Source organism: Entelurus aequoreus, linkage group LG21 (assembly GCF_033978785.1).
Source record: "Entelurus aequoreus isolate RoL-2023_Sb linkage group LG21, RoL_Eaeq_v1.1, whole genome shotgun sequence".
Lineage (NCBI taxonomy): Eukaryota > Metazoa > Chordata > Actinopteri > Syngnathiformes > Syngnathidae > Entelurus > Entelurus aequoreus.
The window spans coordinates 34,748,840-34,767,654 of record NC_084751.1 but is presented as its reverse complement, the minus strand read 5'-3'; the positions used below and the strand labels follow the sequence as shown (position 1 = coordinate 34,767,654).

General features: G+C 39.4%; 1 long non-coding RNA gene across 1 annotated transcript; it reads left to right on the top strand.

The window, feature by feature from the left end:
• Positions 1-2,650: 2,650 nt before the first annotated feature.
• LOC133638516 (uncharacterized) lies at positions 2,651-18,615 on the top strand. Its single transcript, XR_009823639.1, has 6 exons — positions 2,651-2,697; positions 6,518-6,571; positions 11,251-11,295; positions 15,637-15,690; positions 18,386-18,430; positions 18,561-18,615. It is a non-coding gene; the product is annotated as an uncharacterized LOC133638516 (long non-coding RNA).
• The last annotated feature ends 200 nt before the right edge of the window (positions 18,616-18,815 follow it).

Below are 18,815 nucleotides of genomic sequence, written 5' to 3'. Positions count from 1 at the left end.
CTGTTTATATCGTGGGAAAGCGGACGTGAAAACAGACTGTCGCCGCTGTCCCCACTCAGGTCCGCATTGAGCTGGAGGGGGCGTGGCCTCCAGCTCCGGCTGAATTCCGGGAGATTATCGGGAGAAAATTTCTTCCGGGAGGTTATCGGGAGAGGCGCTGAATTCCGGGAGTCTCCCGGTAAAACCGGGAGGGTTGGCAAGTATGGACTCCCATCCAGATGCCCCATTTGGAAGAACACTCCACCAGCTGATTTCACCATCCAATCAGCTTGAGAGAAGGAATGGGCACCCAAGGATGTCCCCAATAAACATCTGGTGCCAGACCCTCCCCAACAGGTCCCTGGCAATGGCCTACCTAGGACACAGTGGTCAATCATCAACAGATTCAGGACTGGACATGGCCCGTGCTTAGCCAGCCTTTACAGACGAGGCAGTGGTCCGAGTCCACTGTGTGCTTGTGGAGAGGAGCAGACAATGAAACACATCATTGAAGCCTGCACTCAAATGCTTGGCTGAAGGACCTTGCATTCGCTAAAAAAGTAAACCCTAGTAAAGAGGCAGAATTTACACGACAAAGGTGTCAACAAGACAACAATTGACTGCAGTACTGTATGCTAAGCTTACCAAAGAATATATGTGACAAATATATGTGCTTTGTCACTGCACAAAAGCTACTCACCTTGTCAGGGCTGAACCCATTTTTCCATTGTCAAAAGCAGGTCCTAAGAGGTACTATAGGAAGTATGATTTGGGGTTACACATACAGCAAACCAATAACGTATGGATGGCATACATCACTGCGGTATAGCTCGGTTGGTAGAGCGGCCGTGCCAGCAACTTGAGGGTTGCAGGTTCGATTCCCGCTTCCGCCATCCTAGTCACTGCCGTTGTGTCCTTGGGCAAGATACTTTACCCACCTGCTCCCAGTGCCACCCACACTGGTTTAAAATGTAACTTAGATATTGGGTTTCACTATGTAAAGCGCTTTGAGTCACTTGAGAAAAAGCGCTATATAAATGTAATTCACTTCACTTCACTATATGTGTCGCTGATTTTTTTCAGTTTTTTTACCATTTTCTGCTGGTACTTATTTTTTTACTGGTCAACGGAATATTCAAAAATATAATGTATACATTATAGATGGATATATATATAGATAGTACTTTATTGATTCCTTCAAGAGGGTTCCCTTAGGAAAACTAAACAAATATTAATAAGATATTGAAGCTAAGGTGTCGGTGTCTTTTTGACCTGCAAAGCATACGTATGGGGTGCCGAATGTAAAAATTGTGTCACAGTTTTCGAGCAGATAAATCAGGGGTCCTCAAACTTTTTGACTCGGGGGCCGCATTGGGCCAGGCTGTATATATATATATATATATATATTCCGAGCGCAATGATGTCACCTTATCGATGGGAAAATGCATTTTTAGACAATAGGCTAGGAGACCCCGAAAGTAACAAGCGGTAGAAAATGGATTATAAAGGACAGATTAAAAAAAGTAATAATTAAAAAAACCTAAACTTTTTATTTTTTTAATTTTTTATTTTAAACTTGGGACTTCACGTGGGCCGGATTTTGGACGCTGGCGGGCCGTATCCGGCCGTAGTTTGGGGACCCTGAGATAAATGTTCCCATTTAGCTCATTTTTCTCACATTTAACACATTTTCATCATATTTAAGTTTAAATTAAATGTTGAATCTTAATGTCATATCCAAATGCTAAATCTAAATCTAAAGTTTAAATCTAAAGTTTGGATCTAAACTAAATGTTGGATCCAAACCTAAATGTTAAATCTGAATCTTATTCTTACATCTAGGTATGAATCTAAATGTGAGCGCTAAATGTTAAATCTAAACCTAAATGTTAAATCTAATTGTTAAATCTAAACCTAAATCTTAAAGCTAATTGTTAATTCTAAACCTAAATGTTACATTTAAATCTTAAATTTAAATGTTGAATCTAAATGTGAGCTCTAAATGTTTTAAATTTAAACCTAAATGTAAAAGTAAATATAAATAGTATATCTTAATATAAAACTTCAATCTGAATGTTGAATCTAAATCAAAATTTTAATATATAATATAAATGTTAAATCTTAAATCTAATTGTTAAATCTAAACTTAAATGTTAAATCTAAATCTTAAATGTAAATCCTGAATCTAAATGTGAGCGCTAAATGTTAAATCTAAACCTGAATATAAATGTAAATCTAAATAGTAAATCTTAACATAAATCTTAAATCTGAATGTTGAATCTAAATGTAAATGTTAAATCTAAACCTAGATGTTAAACCTAAATTTAAAGTTAAAGTTAAAGTTAAAGTACCAATGATTGTCACACACACACTAGGTGTGGTGAAATTTGTCCTCTGCATTTGACCCATCCCCTTATTTAAATCTTAATGTGAGCGTGACATGCTAAATTTAAACCGATTTGTTCAATCTAAATCTTAATGTTGAATCTGAATTTAAATCTAAATCTAAATGTAAGCGCTAAATCTCTCGCCAAGTGTTAAGATAAATATTCATAGAATGCCAATGTTCCACCAATCCACAGCCCCGTGTGTTAAAAGTTCAACATTTTTTTTATGTAAGGCAAAATTGTCTGAACACTGAACTAATGATGTTGTACTGTCTGCTGTCTTTAGGGTTTACCTGGTTTACCGGGACCACCTGGTCCTGTTGGGCTCAGGGTGAGTATCCTTGTCTCTTTAATTACAACATGTGTGAATGTTTTGAGGTACAAGCCATCTCTCTGGTATTTTTTTTTTGCTTTTAGTTGCGATTGAAAGCGTCAAATACCGGTACCTCCTCACGACTTGTTGGCGTAGAAAATGTCATAGTGAAGACCAGACTTGATCAGACTAGATCTGTCCCATCTGAGTCCATGACCATGAACTGATTAAACATTCTCAAACAATCACTGTAGTTGTTTGTAGCACAGGGGTCTTCCACGTTTTCAGGTCAAGGACCCAAAATATTTTAAAATCATGCAAAAGTCCATTCATGTCAGCAACTTCTAATGTAAAACGAATATGTGATATAAACTTATTACAAGCTTCTATTTCTTAAAATGTTGATGATCATGTCTTACAGTTTTTAAATATTTACTTTGTTTTATGTTTAAAATGTGAGGTTTTCATAAGCATAATTGTCAGGTTCAAACACTGATGACATCTATTAAACGAGACAAGAAGCAAGGAATTAAACAGAGACAGAATTGAATTTGGCTCAATTTGAGGAGAAACGTCTGGGCTGTACGCCATTTCTTTTTATTTGGACTTTCCCTGTTTACATAACAACAGCTGTTTTAAAAAGGAATGGGGGGTATGTAAACAGCCATTGTTTTCGGTCACATTAACACAAAAGAAAAAGATGCCTCGGGCTTGGACTGGTCCTGGATCGAGCTTGGGCAGGTCTTGGATCAAAATCGATAACCCCTCCCGTCTCCTCCCATCGTACACAATGGAATTTTACAAGCCTTCGGCTTGGTACAACAAAGGCAGCCTCTTGTCTGTTCACTGGGAACTCAGTGAACGGAAATTTTTTTGATAATTTACATACAATTTTTCTGACAATAATTATCAAAATAATATCCAAAAAAAACTTGAAATATCTTGAGTTGCATGTTATAAGACCATGTCATATATTAGTCTCACCTCATAAATCAAATTTTTAGAATAAACAAACCTTTACACGATATTTGTGTTGTTTGTTTCACCTGTATATCCTATAAAAAACTGTGATTGTGTTTTTAACTAAACTGGTCCCATCGTACATAATGGAATTTTACAAGCCTTTGGCTTGGTGCAACAAAGACAGCCTCTTGTCTGTTCACTGGGAACTCAGAGAACGGAAAGTTTTTTGATAATTTACATACAATTTTTCTGACAATGATTATCAGAATAATATTTTTTTAAAAACTTGACATATCTTGAGTTGCATGTTATAAGACCATGTCATATATTAGTTTCACCTCATAAATGTAATTTTTGGAATAAACAAACCTCTACACAATATTTTTTTGTTTTGTTTCACCTGTATATCCTATAAAAAACTGTGATTGTGTTTTTAACTCAACTGATCCTAAAGGTACCCTTTTATAGTGCAGAGATACTAATCAAATAATACAGATCAGTGCTTGCATCTAGCGAGTTAATCGCTACCTGGAAATTTGCATATTAATTGCTAGCTATCTCAAATGCTAACATGAATGTAATAATATAGCTATCCATGTTTTTATTCCAAACCTCAAAGATACGGTTAGTAGGGTGGCCATGCCACTGCCATTTCTAAACTACACTATAGTGTGTTGGATCAATTTTAATACTGTATGTATGTAAAGACGTTTACATTTGTGCAAAAATTGTGTGGAAATATGAAAAATATCACGACCCCCTTTTGCAGTACCCCTGTGGGGTTGCGGACCCCCTGTTGAAGACGTTTGTTGTAGTACAGCCTATAGTGTCATTGTCATACAATATATTATCTTTAAGTAGTTTTTACTTATTTGAAAAAACAAACAAACATTACCTGTGGTGTTTTTAGGGGCCCGAGCACAGATTCAAATCAATCAATCAAAGTTAATTTATATAGCCCTTAATCACAAGTGTCTCAAAGGGCTGCACAAGACACAACGCCATCCTCGGCTCAGATCCCACATCAGGGCAAGAAAAAACTCAACCCAATGGGCTACAATGAGAAACCTTGGAGGGGACCGCAGATGTGTGGACCCCACCTGGGCGACCGGTGCAATGGACGTCGAGTTGATCTAGTTAATAGTGTGAGAGTCCAGTCCATAGTGGATCTAACATAATAGTGTGAGAGTCCAGTCCATAGTGGATCTAACATAATAGTGTGAGAGTCCAGTCCATAGTGGATCTAACATAATAGTGTGAGAGTCCTGTCCATAGTGGATCTAATATAATAGTGTGAGAGTCCAGTCCATAGTGGATCTAACATAATAGTGTGAGAGTCCAGTCCATAGTGGATCTAACATAATAGTGTGAGAGTCCAGTCCATAGTGGATCTAATATAATAGTGTGAGAGTCCAGTCCATAGTGGATCTAACATAATAGTGTGAGAGTCCAGTCCATAGTGGATCTAACATAATAGTGTGAGAGTCCAGTCCATAGTGGATCTAACATAATAGTGTGAGAGTCCAGTCCATAGTGGATCTAATATAATAGTGTGAGAGTCCAGTCCATAGTGGATCTAATATAATAGTGTGAGAGTCCAGTCCATAGTGGATCTAACATAATAGTGTGAGAGTCCAGTCCATAGTGGATCTAATATAATAGTGTGAGAGTCCAGTCCATAGTGGATCTAATATAATAGTGTGAGAGTCCAGTCCATAGTGGATCTAACATAATAGTGTGAGAGTCCAGTCCATAGTGGATCTAACATAATAGTGTGAGAGTCCAGTCCATAGTGGATCTAACATAATAGTGTGAGAGTCCAGTCCATAGTGGATCTAACATAATAGTGTGAGAGTCCAGTCCATAGTGGATCTAACATAATAGTGTGAGAGTCCAGTCCATAGTGGATCTAACATAATAGTGTGAGAGTCCAGTCCATAGTGGATCTAATATAATAGTGTGAGAGTCCAGTCCATAGTGGATCTAACATAATAGTGTGAGAGTCCAGTCCATAGTGGGGGCAGCAGGGGATCATCTTGAATGGAGACAAGTCAGCAGTGCAGAGACTTCCCCAACTGATGCACAGATGAGTGGTCCACCCCGGGGTCCCGACTTTGAACAGCTTGCGCTTCATCAGTGGTCACCAGATAACCTCTCCACCCAGGAGAGGGGGCAGAGCAGAAAAGAGACGGCAGATCAACTGGTCTAAAAGGGGTGGGGTCTATTTAAAGGCTAGCGTATACAAATTAGTTTTAAGATGGGACTTAAATGCTAGATTAAAATTAATTATTAGTCTGTTTCAATGGGGAACATTGGTTGGAGATGCGAGTACAGTGGTTACTTATTTGTTCTGTGAAGCAGGTTGTAATTTGAGAAACTCTTACTGCGAACATAAAAACAACATGAAAATTAGATTAAAAAAACAGATTGTAATTTAACAAAATAGGTAAAAATTCAAGGAGGTTGAATACTTTTGCCAGAAGCTGTATATCCCATGTCCGATTCTTCCTTACCGTATGTTGATAAGCATTGGCACATAACCGGTTGAGGGTTGACCATTTGCAACAGGTTTGCGAGGTTTGGTGGAAGATGCTGTTGATTTCAAGAGTCTCAGCCAAGAGGAGAAGAAGGCAGATTTAAGTACTTCACCAAAATAAACTGACAATAGTGGCCCGTTGAGATCCAATATAATACAAAAAAATGAGCAGGATAAAACCATTTTCAAGAAGTAATCTAACACAAAATGATTTTAAAAGACAAGTGCCTCTCAATCCACTTTTTTTCCTTTTCGGCCAACTTTAAATATGACATATATTAAATGTAATACAGTGTTTTCCTAACATTATTTTGTAATACAAACATTTTTGCTTTTCAGGGGCCTCCTGGGATCCGAGGTGGTTATGGTCCAGAAGGCCAACGTGGACCTGATGTAAGTGACTTTTGAGGGTACAGAGGCCTCATGTATTCAGAGTGGCGTAGCTTTCCTCCTAAAAATTGACGTAACTTTACATCCAGAAAATGACGTACACAAAAACAATTCCGGTGTATTAAAGTGTGCGCACACTAGGGTTGTACGGTACTAGTATAGTACCGAGATACTAATGAATCATATTCGGTACTATACCGCCTCTAAAAAGTACCGGATCTGCCCCCCTTTTTTTTAACGGGCATGACGGCGTGTCGTCGTCACCCCGTGACATTGCTGGTTTTACAAGCAGAGGAGCATGTTCGGCAGCGCACAATCACAGTGTGCCTACGAGCAGACACAGTGTGTAGACAGGAAAGGGAGAACGGATGAATTTTGGCTTAAAAACTGACGATAATGGTGAAGTTATAACACTGAAACGCCCTTAGGAAGAGGTGCTTTAAGACATGGCTAGCTAGCTAGCGGCTAACATCTGCAGCGTTTTAGGTACTTCTAAATCACTAATCCTCGCCTCCATGACGACAAATAAAGTGAGTTTCTTACAAGTATCATCCCTGCAGGACGTGGAATAGCTAAACATGCTTCACTACACACCCTAGCTCACCGGCTTCACAATGTAAATAAACGCAATGGCTGGATCTACACTTGACATCCACTGTAATGATACAAAGTACAGAAGCATATCTAGTTGATACTACTATGATTACATCGATAGTTTTTAGCATCACAAAATCTTTTTTTTATTTATTTTTTATTTGTATTATGTCTACAAACTCAGGAAATACGTCCCTGGACTTTTTACAAACAGCAACAGAGGAGGATTTTACCGTTCTAGTGTACATGTACAAAACCCAAAACCAGTGAAGTTGGCACGTTGTGTAAATGGTAAATAAAAACAGAATACAATGATTTGCAAATCCTTTTCAACCTATATTCAATTGAATGCACTGCAAAGACAATGTACTTAAAGTTCAAACTCGTAAACGTTGTTCTATTTTGCAAATAATAGTTCATTTGGAATTTGATGCCTGCAACATGTTTCAAAAAAGCTGGCACAAGTGGCAAAAAAGACTGAGAAAGTTGAGAAATGCTCTTCAAACACTTACGTCTTTTTCATGGACGCCCCTGCTTAAGACAACGCCAAGCCACATTCTACAACAGCGTGGCTTCATAGTAAAAGAGTGCGGGTACTAGACTGGCCTGCCTGTAGTCCAGACCTGTCTCCCATTGAAAATTTGTTGCGGATTATGAAGCCTAAAATACCACAATGGAGACCCCGGACTGTTGAACAACTTAAGCTGTACATCAAGCAAGAATGGGAAATAATTCCACCTGAAAACCTTCAAAAATTGGTCTCCTCAGTTCCCAAACGTTTACCGAGTGTTGTTAAAAGGAAAGGCCATGTAACACAGTGGTGTGCCAACATTTTTGCAATGTGTTGCTGCCATTAAATTCTAAATCAATGATTATTTGCAAAAAAAAATTATGTTTCTCAGTTCAAACATTAAATATCTTGTCTTTGCAGTCTATTCAATTGAATATAAGTTGAAAATGATTGGCAAATAATTGTATTCTGTTTTTATTTACCATTTACACAACGTGCCGACTTCACTGGTTTTGGGTTTTCTACAAAAGATCCAGAGTCTGACCCACAGAGAGAGGCAAGCAAAGAACCAATTAGTTAAAAGCATCTCAAGAGTTAGATCTTTAACTTTTCCGTTCAATGTCTTTCATTCCATAAAGCTATAAGGAGTACTTTTTTGAATCAGATTAGTAACAGTTTTGAATTGTAATTAACCATGATTAATTAGAGTAAGTTATTTTCTTGCAAAATTTAAATAACTTTAAAAACAATACCCCGATATTTTGACACAAATGCAATTATACTGTCATAAAGGAACAATTTTTGAAAGTTTCACTGAATATAAGTGATTTATTTTCTTGGAACTTGGTAATATCTTTATTTTAAGTCCAATCGGGGTGTAATTTGAAGGGGAATTTGTCACAGAGCTCACTAGTCGGAGTCTCCCAGGTAACCAGTTCAGGTAACCAGTAAAGTTAGTTAAAGTAAAGGAGCAGGTGGCGTCAAAATGAATTGGGTGATTAATCTGCGTTGATACATGATTAACAAGGTTGTTTTTTTTTTTTAATTAATCACATGCCTTAACTCCTTAAATTTGACAGCCCTATTTATAAGTAAACAGGCTAAGTAGTATTATGTTTGTCTCCCTATTTGAAACAACTATGCACATCCATGCAAGAATATTGCATTTTACCTATCTGTCAATATCATCTAAATGTAGTCCAGTTAAGTTAATGTTACATTGCTAATGCCTCATTACATTTTAGTTATTTATGGGTCAATAGTTATTTATGGGTCAATAGTTATATAGCGCAATGCAGACCAAACAGATTAGCAAACAATGTATGCTCACTCTGTAACTACTTGCTATTTGGTAATAATATCAATATTTAGAAGGATGCTACATGCTTACGTATCATTACATTTGTCTATATACTGTTATTGGACTTATCGTTTCATTGTATCAACCATTGAAATAAATTACAGGAACTGTTGCCGTGATTAAATGTAGTTTTGTGTGAATCCTTCTATGTAAGATGCTGTGTAACGGGTGTTGTCGGGATGTCAAGGATGAAGCCGTGCAGAGGTGTGAGACACGAGCAGATGTTGTCAATTTTGCATGTAAAATAGTTAATTGTTGTAGATGTGTGATATGAGGGTAATAAGTTTACGGTGGAAAATAGTTTTGCAAATGCACGTACAACACTTAAAACCTTTAGTATATCAGTATGTATGATTAAATTATGGAATGAATTAAGCAAATAAGTCAAAGTACTAATATGATCTAATCTAGGAAATCGTTAAAACTCAGTGTTTACAAAGTACAAGAATTAAGAATTCTGGTAAACATCTTGAAATGAAAAAATTTGAATCTTATTGATCCCAATTTGTGAATCACAACTTACTTAACTATTATTATATAGGAACCTTATTATTAATTGATTTACTCATTTATTTATTTATCTATTTGTTTGTGTTACAGATTGAGTACATGAAGTGAACGAACATACCGTATTTTCCGGACCATAGGGCGCACCGGGTTATAAGGTGCACTGCCAATGAATGGTCTATATTTGATCTTTTTTCATATAAAAGGCGGACCGGATTATAGGGCGCGTTAAAGGGGTCATATTTATTTATTTTTTTTTCTAAATTGAAAATACTTCCTTGTTCTTTGGTCAAAATGTTGCATAGATTATGTTTTACAGATCATCTTCAAGCCGCTTTCTGACAGTCGCTTCAGGATGCGCCGTTTTGTGGGCGGTCTTATTTACGTGGCTCACCTTCGACAGCGTCTTCTCCCCGTCATCTTTGTTGTAGCGGTGTAGCGTGCAAGGACGGGTGTGGAAGAAGTGTCAAAAGATGGAGCTAACTGTTTTAACGACATTCAGACTTTACTTATATCAATAACGGAGCAGCATCTCCTCACCCAGAAACAACAACAGGCCCGGAAATGTGTCCCGTGAAAAACCGTCCGACCGGAACTCTAATAACTAAAGTTCCTCGGGTGAATAATGTAAACTCACTACACCGGTATGTTTTAGCGCTTTCATGGCGAGTTTACTGACAGATATAAGTAAGAACTTTACTCTACTTTATATTAGAAATGGCCCATAACAAGAAGATAGAGAAAAAGAAGAAGCGTATCGACTACGTCGTCGGTACGGAGCGGCTTCATAGCTTACCAAAGTCGTACTAAAACATTTTGATAGATTTTTGAGCGCCATTTGTAATGTTCTATATTTTCAATGGAACATATAAAATGTTGGTGTTGTTAACTTGAGTGATATTGCCATCATACGTCTTACCACGTATCTCTTATGTTTGACTACCATCTACTGGTCACACTTATTACACCATGTACCACATAAAACTGCCTCGAGGTCGGTGAGCAAAACCAGAATTATTACGTACAGGATCCGTACAGGATTTTAAGTGTGCCTTGTAGTCCGGAAAATACGGTATTTGTTAAAAAAAAATGCTATAAAATGGAAAATGGACAGAATGAAAAAGTGATGCTACTTCCTACTCCTTTTCATAATGACAAACTGAAAATATATAGTGTATGCATGTTCGGACTAAACTAATACCATACCATACCCATAAATAATGTCTACGTTTTGTCTTTCCACCCTCTTGACATGTTCGCAGTAAACACTTTAACATGGCTTTGACCAATGTTGTTACATGCCTAGCTCAACAAAACGGGAAATTCCACAACTTGAATTCTGTCTAGAAGCTGCCGGTAGTCGCTGTGCTTTATCACCTTCCTGCCGGCAGTCAAATGGTAATGTAATGAAGATCATAATTTACCCATCAATACCGGTACCTGTGATTACAAGCTTTCTTCGGGGAGTCATTCTTCTTAGAACTGCTTCCACTGCTGCAATGTATTCTAGCTCTCTCAGGGCAAGATCAGGCAAAGCTGGCTGCTGCAACAGATCACTAATGTGATATTTTGTCAGGTGTCTTGATCGAGTCACGCTTAATGATGTCTCTCAGTAGTTTTTACTGAAGTGATGAATGCCTCTCAGGTTTATAGTGAGAGACTAATGTATATTCTATATACAGTATGTGATATATTCTGCTTTTTTGCCAGGGGGAGCCTGGACTGGATGGCCTTCTAGGTTTGCTGGGTTCACCGGTGAGCTAAATCACAGACCAAGAGATCTAAGTGACTTGTATTTATGTTTAAAGTTTATGTTTCAACAGCACTTTTTGCAGGGAATTTTGGCTATTATTCACAATCTTTATGAGAGACAAGAACACATAAGTACATATTTACATCAGTAAATTATTAGTTGGCACAGTGCTATTAGATTTTAGTGCTGCTTTTGATATTATTGACCACAAACTACTACTTATAAAACTGTCTGCTTATGGTTTTAAACTCTCAGCGATTAACTGGATGAAAAGCTACCTAGTCAACAGACAGCAATGTGTCATGTTCAATGGAACCCTTTCAAATATTAAAACATTATATTGTGGTATTCCCCAGGGAAGTTGCCTGGGACCTTTATTATACTCAATATTTGTAAATGATATGTCATGTATTTTAAAGAATGGTTGCTGTGCAATTTACGCAGATGACACAACAATATATGCTTATGCTGATAATTGCACAGACCTGAGCAGTATACTACAAGACAAGGTTATGCAGATTTCTAAATGGGTTACAGAAAATAAGATGAAACTTAATATTTCCAAAACAAAATGTCTTGTTATTTGCTCAAAACATGCTCATAGAAAAGAACGCATATTGAATGTTTCTTTGAACGGAGTTCATATTGAACAAGTTAAAGAAGCCAGGTTGCTGGGAGTTACAATAGATGAAAGACTATCTTGGGCCACTCACATTAATAACATAGTAACAAAAATGAGCAGAAGCATCTCAATCATAAGAAGAAGTGCCTATTTTTTAACTAACACAACTACGAAACAAGTTATACAATCCCTTGTATTGTCACATATTGACTACTGCCCAGCAATCTGGTCTAATGCATCTAAACAAGAACTCAATAAAATCCAGCTTACCCAAAACAGAGCTGCCAGACTCGCTCTCCATTGCTCATTTAGGACCAGCGTTGAGATCATGCATAATGAATTGTCATGGATGAGAGTTGGTGAAAGAGTAGCGTGTAGTTTGATTCTATTTTTAAAAACAATCTATACATACCATAAACCTTCATATCTGTATTCTCAGCTGTTGCTTGCTAGTGAAAGTCACAACTATGGTACCAGGTTAGCCCTAAGAGGTGCTTTCACCCGTCTTAAACCCAAAAGTGATGTTTTGAAAAAGACTGTAATGTATAGGGCAATCACTTACTGGAATCGACTTCCACAATATCTGCTATCAATCACCAGCAGAGTGGGTTTTAAGAATAGACTAAGAGGAGAAGTATTGCGGAAAGAGATTATTCTAGATTGTACCTAATGTCATGACTGTTTTTATTGACTATTTTATTGATTATGGGACAAGCAGTAGAAAATGGTGGATGGAACTTTTTTCGTCACTTACTGTTTGTCTTTGGTACACTAATGTATATATTTTAGGCTATTGGTTCTTTGTTTTATTTATTTTTTGCAAATATATATATATATCTATTTTTATATTGCTCTTTTTATCTTTGGTATGAACAATATTATGTAAACTCAAAGTTATTATAATTTTTTTGGTTCTTTGTTGTTGCTATTTTTGTATTACAACATTTTATTATTTGATCATGTTGTACTGCATTTTAATCTTTTGTTTTGTGATTGTGTGATGTTTTTTGCCTGGACCCCAGGAAGAATAGTCTCCACTGCGGTGTAGACTAATGGGGATCCTTAATAAACTAAACTAAACTAAACACATGCCTTTTTTAAGTGCATTCTAACTCGTAAATAAACACAAATACAAGTCAGCTTACAATGGAGCCATAACATCGTTGTGTCCATAGGCGCCGATCTACATTTCTGCCAGTAAATCCAAATCTGACGCTACTTTTCTGAGGCTATATTTACACTAAGCCGGATAACCCCTTAAACAAATAATTATTTAGCCTAAGCCCCATTTCAACCACACTAAACTATCATTTAAGAACCCCCTCCTCGGACAATTTTTTACACGGGTAAGTGCGTCGCATATTTCTTGAATCTCCGGCTCTTAGCCTTGTATGGACTCATTGATCGTTTACAAACTGAGTTCGGAGAGGAAGTGACGCCAGAAAGACCGCGCCCCACACAGGAAGTGGCGTCAGAAAGAACGCGCCACGACCAGCTTCATAATAAAGCGGTTTCGTAACTCTGAGGCAACCACTTGAAATATGGAGGCGAGTCATCCAGACATGCCCGTGTGTCTCCTTCCGTCTGTACAGACGCTTGTGGAAATCACACATGAATACCTTAAGAGAAAGCGATTGCAGCTATTTGGGATACAACACTTCTCAGACGGCAAGAGAACTTTCTAATGTCCAAGTCAACTGTGATTCTACTTAGCGAAACATTTTGTTCATTTGTCGAAGGAGAGTCAACGAGAATGCGGGCTCCCGTGGATTGTATTACCTGGCCGTCGAGTAAAGACTACAGAAAACAGCAAATGCCTTTGTGGCAAAGCAGACTGTGTCAGTTATTGTCCGCCATGTATGTCGCGGACTCAAAGTCTAGGTCCAGAGTATATAAAGTCACCAAAACGAATGGACAATGAAGGTGAAGGCAAAAAACTGAGGAGTGTCCTGACCAGATATTTAGATCCCGAGATTGATTGTTGTAAAATGTTCTTTATCACATTGTTTACTTTCACGTGTTCAATCAAGATTTGATTAATTTATGATGGCTCAGGTGTGATTCACTACAATAGGGCCCCACAGCACACTGGATTCCAGTTAATTGAAATACCACAACACTGGATATTGTTCAGATAAGTTAAATTTAAGAACTTGCACACAAAGCAACACTGGAGCTGACTATGACGTGCGCATTTTCCGCGCATGCGTACTAGGTCGCATTGCGCCGGCTGACGGAGGGAGATAGGGGATCTTAAACAACCATTGTGTGTGTGTGTGGACAAGGATAAGTTTAGGTGGGATTTACCCTCAGTGTAGAAGGGGCCTGAGCATGCGCAGTTTTTGGTTGGTGGTGAGAAAGAATTTGCCATCAATCCCATGTGGGTGCTCGGCATTGTCCTATGCTTGTGTCCATTGTGTCTGTTGCGTCCAGAAAACCCTCTAAAAATATCTAAAACCCGCCCACAATACTTGCCTTGCCTGTGCCAGTACTATGGAGAAGGAGACGGCACTGAGACAGGGGCGTTGATAGTTTGAGACGTGTTTATTAAACACAAGGAAGTGGAGTGTGTAATTAATCCAAATAAGTACGGTGTGACTATGTGTTGTGTTTAACCGAGTGTTACCAGGAGTTGTTGAAGGTGCGTGTTGAGCGGGAGGAAGAAGTCCATGGACGGAAAGGCAGGCTTGGAGGTCCGTGGGCAAGCGAGAGGTCAAAGGCAGGAGCGAGGCGTCAAGGTCCGTGTCCAGGCGTTAGGTCGAGATCTAGGAAGGCAGCAGGGAGTCCAGAGGGGATCCAGGGAGACGAGACACACAACTTGAAACCAGGAAATGGGGGAACGCTGCGGGATGACGACACAGGACACAAGACGATGACCACAGAGGAGGGGAAACAGAGAGAGCGAATGCACATAGAGAGAGCTAGAGACGTGTAGGCTTACAGTACTGAGACAGGTAGCTACGTTCTGGCACTGGAACGCAGGACGCGCTGGCTTATGAAGGGAGTGGAGTCTACATCAGCGTCAGGTGTGTTGATTTCAGAATGCCTGCAGGCGCGCACAGGAGTCTGAGCCGTAACAGCCTCTTTTTAATTCTAAAATAAGAATCATGCCTTTCACCTGAATAGTAGGATGTGTATATACACCGAAAAGTTGGCACACTTTGACAGCCAACTTAGACCCGAAAAAGGCAATAAAAGACCTACTTTTATTTATTTATTTATTTTTTTGCACCCCCAATTTTTCTTCACGAGCACTATGAGTGATTCTTCATTTAAACGGGAAGAAATGAACATCCCATCAGTCAGCTTCCCAGTGAGAGCATGTTTTATTATGTTTGTTGTCTTTCATGAAGTCTGCCATGAGTGGTAGTCAGCGTTGTAGTTGAAAGAAAAAGTGAACGTTGTAATGCGTCTATGAAATTAGTGCTTAAAATGATCAAAATACGTAAAAATTTAATGTTATTATGAATGTACCCGTTACTACATTACATGTATACTTACAGCATGTATTCTATATAAAACGTTGATGGAAGTGTTTGGATGTTTTTTTTAAGTGCTTTATAGGCAAACTTTTGCTTGCATTTGTTTACTATACTATTTACTATAAACTACTTAGTGTGTGCTTGTCTTACATAAAGATTGATAGTGCTCGGCAAAATTCCAAAATAAGTGCAGCTCCCCTTTAAGTATTGTTTTTGTGCTTGTTTTATTTTTTTGACAGGGTGCGCCGGGCTTTACAGGACGTGTCGGAGCTCAAGGAGTCAATGGCTCAAGGGTAAGATCAAACCAAAGAAGTAGTTAAAGGGGACCTAATATGCAAAACCAACTTTTCTTACCTATTGATACCTGTTTTTGTGTATTTGGGATCTGCTTAAATCCCCACAATTTGAAATCAAACCATGGAGGCATAGCAGAGATGTTTATAAAACAATCTTGCCTTCCTTCACTTCTACCAAACGAGCCGTTTGGAATTTGCCCCGTTTGTGACATTTTTCCCCAGTGTGACACAGCTGATATAGTTCATATATGGTGAGGGTTTACCCATAAAGCTGAAAATAGCATACTCTATTTTGAAGCGCTAAAAAATCTACAAAATGGCTGATGGGGAGAAGATGCAATGAAGTGGAGGCATGTAAATAAGAACGTATACAAAATGGAGCTTCCTGAAGAGACGGTCAGCTACTTCGTCCAGCTCCTCCCGGGCGATCCCGAGGCGTTCACTGGCCAGCCGGTAGACATAGTCTTCCCAACGTGTCCTTGGTTTTCCTCGTGGTCTCCTGCCGGTCGGACATGCTCTAAACACCTCCCCAGGGAGGCGTTCGGGTGGCATCCTGACCAGAAGCCCAAACCACCTCATCTGGCTCCTCTCGATTTGGAGCAGTGGCTATACCTTAAGCTCCTCCCAAATGACAGCGCTTCTCACCCTATCTCTAAGAGAGAGCCCCGCCACCCGATGGAGGAAACTCATTTTGGCTGTTTGTGCCCGTGATCTTGTCCTTTCGGTCATAACCCAAAGTTCATGACCATAGGTGAGGATGGGAACGTAGATCGACCTGTTAATTCAGAGCTTTGCCTTCTGGCTCAGCTCTTTCTTTACCACAACAAATTGATACAGTGTCCGCATTACTGAAGACGCCGCACCGATCTGCCTGTCGATCCCACAATCCACTCTTACCTCACTCGTGAACAAGACTCTGAGGTACATGAACTCCTCCACTTGGGGCAAGATCTCTTCCCCAACCTGGAGATGGCACTCCACCCTTTTCCGGGTGAGAACCATGGACTCGGACTCGGATGTGCTGATTCTCATCCCAGTCATTTTACACTCGGCAGCGAACCAATCCAGTGACAGCTGAAGCCACTGGATATAGCCATCTAGGTTACATCATCTGCAAAAAGCAGAGACCTAATCCTACACTCACTAAGCCGGATCCTCTCAACGCCATTACTTCACCTAGAAATTCCGTACATAAAAGTTATGAATAGAATCGGTGACAAAGGGCAGCCCTGGCGGACTCCAACCCTCACTGAAAGCGGGCCCTACTTACTGCCGGCAATGCAGACCATGCTCTGACACCGTTCGTACAGGGAGCGTACCGCCACAATCAGACAGTCCGATACCCCATACTCTCTGAGCACTGCCCACAGGACAGTGACACAGTCGAATGCTTTCTCCAAGTCCACAAAGCACATGTACACTGGTTGGGCAAACTCCCATAAACTCTCAAAGACCCTGCAGAGAGTATAGAGCTGATCCACAGTTCCACGACCAGGACGAAAACCACATTGCTCTTCCTGAATCTGTGGTTCGTCCATTCGTCTAGCCTCCTCTCCAGTACACCTGAGGAGTGTGAACCCACAATAGTTGGAACACACCCTACGGTTCCCCTTCTTAAAGAGAGGAACTCCCACCCCAGTCTGCCAATCAAGAGGCACCGCCCTTGATGTCCACCCAATGTTGCAGACGCTTGTCAACCAAGACAGCCCCACGGCATCTACAGCGGATCTCATCCACCCCTTGGGCCTTGCCACAGAGGAGTTTTTTAAAACCCTCGGCAACCTCAGCCACAGAAATAAGAGAGCCCACCACAGATTCCTCTGGCACTGTATTCCCTCCACTGATCTACAACATCCTGAGTCGAGGTCAGCAGCACACCATCCCCACCACACACGGTGTTGACAGTGCACTGCTTCCCCCTCAGTTTGTTTATTGCGCTATAAATACGTTTAAAAAGTTATCAGCACATTTTGGTTAAACGTTCAGGAAATGTCAAAAATGGAAAAGGAAACAAGTCATTACATTCTGGGGCTGATCTGAATCATCGTCTGGATTCAGGACTTTTTTAAATTATAGTTTGCATTCACTCATGTGACTTTTGGAACAGCGTTGAAACTCTCTGAGTACCCAAGGGGCTTAAATCAAAAGCAGATACGAGCAAAAAATCTGACTACGCAATGGAATCGATCCCGGGTTCTCCAGACATCATTCGACACGACGAAGCTTGGAAAAGCATGGGGGATTGTGTAGCAAAAACACTACAAGTGGCTAAAGACTAGGAAGTCTGGACTTCCATACTCAGACTGCTGCCCCCAGGAACTTGATACATGTGTAAAACATGGAGTGTTGCATAGTATATGTGATGTATTTTTTATTCACTGAAATGCATTTCTATTGACCAAACACGTGGAGCAGGTGAGTCGTATTTCTTGCAGATCATTTGAACAGGATTTCCATTCGCAGCCGTGTAACTGCCAAAAACTGCACCTTTTATTAATGTATGACTTCTTTTTATTTACAATATGCCGTGAACCAATAAAATACAAGCCTTTCTTTGGATACCATGAATTTTAAAAACACTTTATTGATGATTATTTTTATAGGCACCTCTTTGAAAAGTTTTTAAAGTGCAAACGCGTCTAACTTGCTTTTCAAGTTAGTGACTATGTGTGATTTGCTCATTTTTTTTCAGGGGGACATAGGCCCTGCTGGCAGTGTCGGCCGCAAAGGCCCACAGGTATTAATTTTAAATGATTATCGTTCATTTTATTTATGCTGTGATTTATTCAGCTTTCTTAAAAAATGTTTATTGGTGGTTTTAAGTTAACGAGCCTTGACAGTTTGTCCTTAACTTTCCTTTTGACTAGGGGCCCCCAGGTTTGGACGGACAGGTGGGTCCTGCAGGACCCAGAGGTCCCCAAGTAAGTTATTAAGTCTTGTGAGGATAGTGAATACAATTTAAATGTTTGTGTTTAAAAAATATTCTGCGGCTTATGGTTGTTGTTTACAAGTTTATTAGCTCAGGTCAACAATTTTTTGTTATGTAAAGTTAATACTTTCAATTATTTTACAGGGAACACAGGGACTGAGCGGTGGAGCTGGGCCTAAAGGTGATCCTGTAA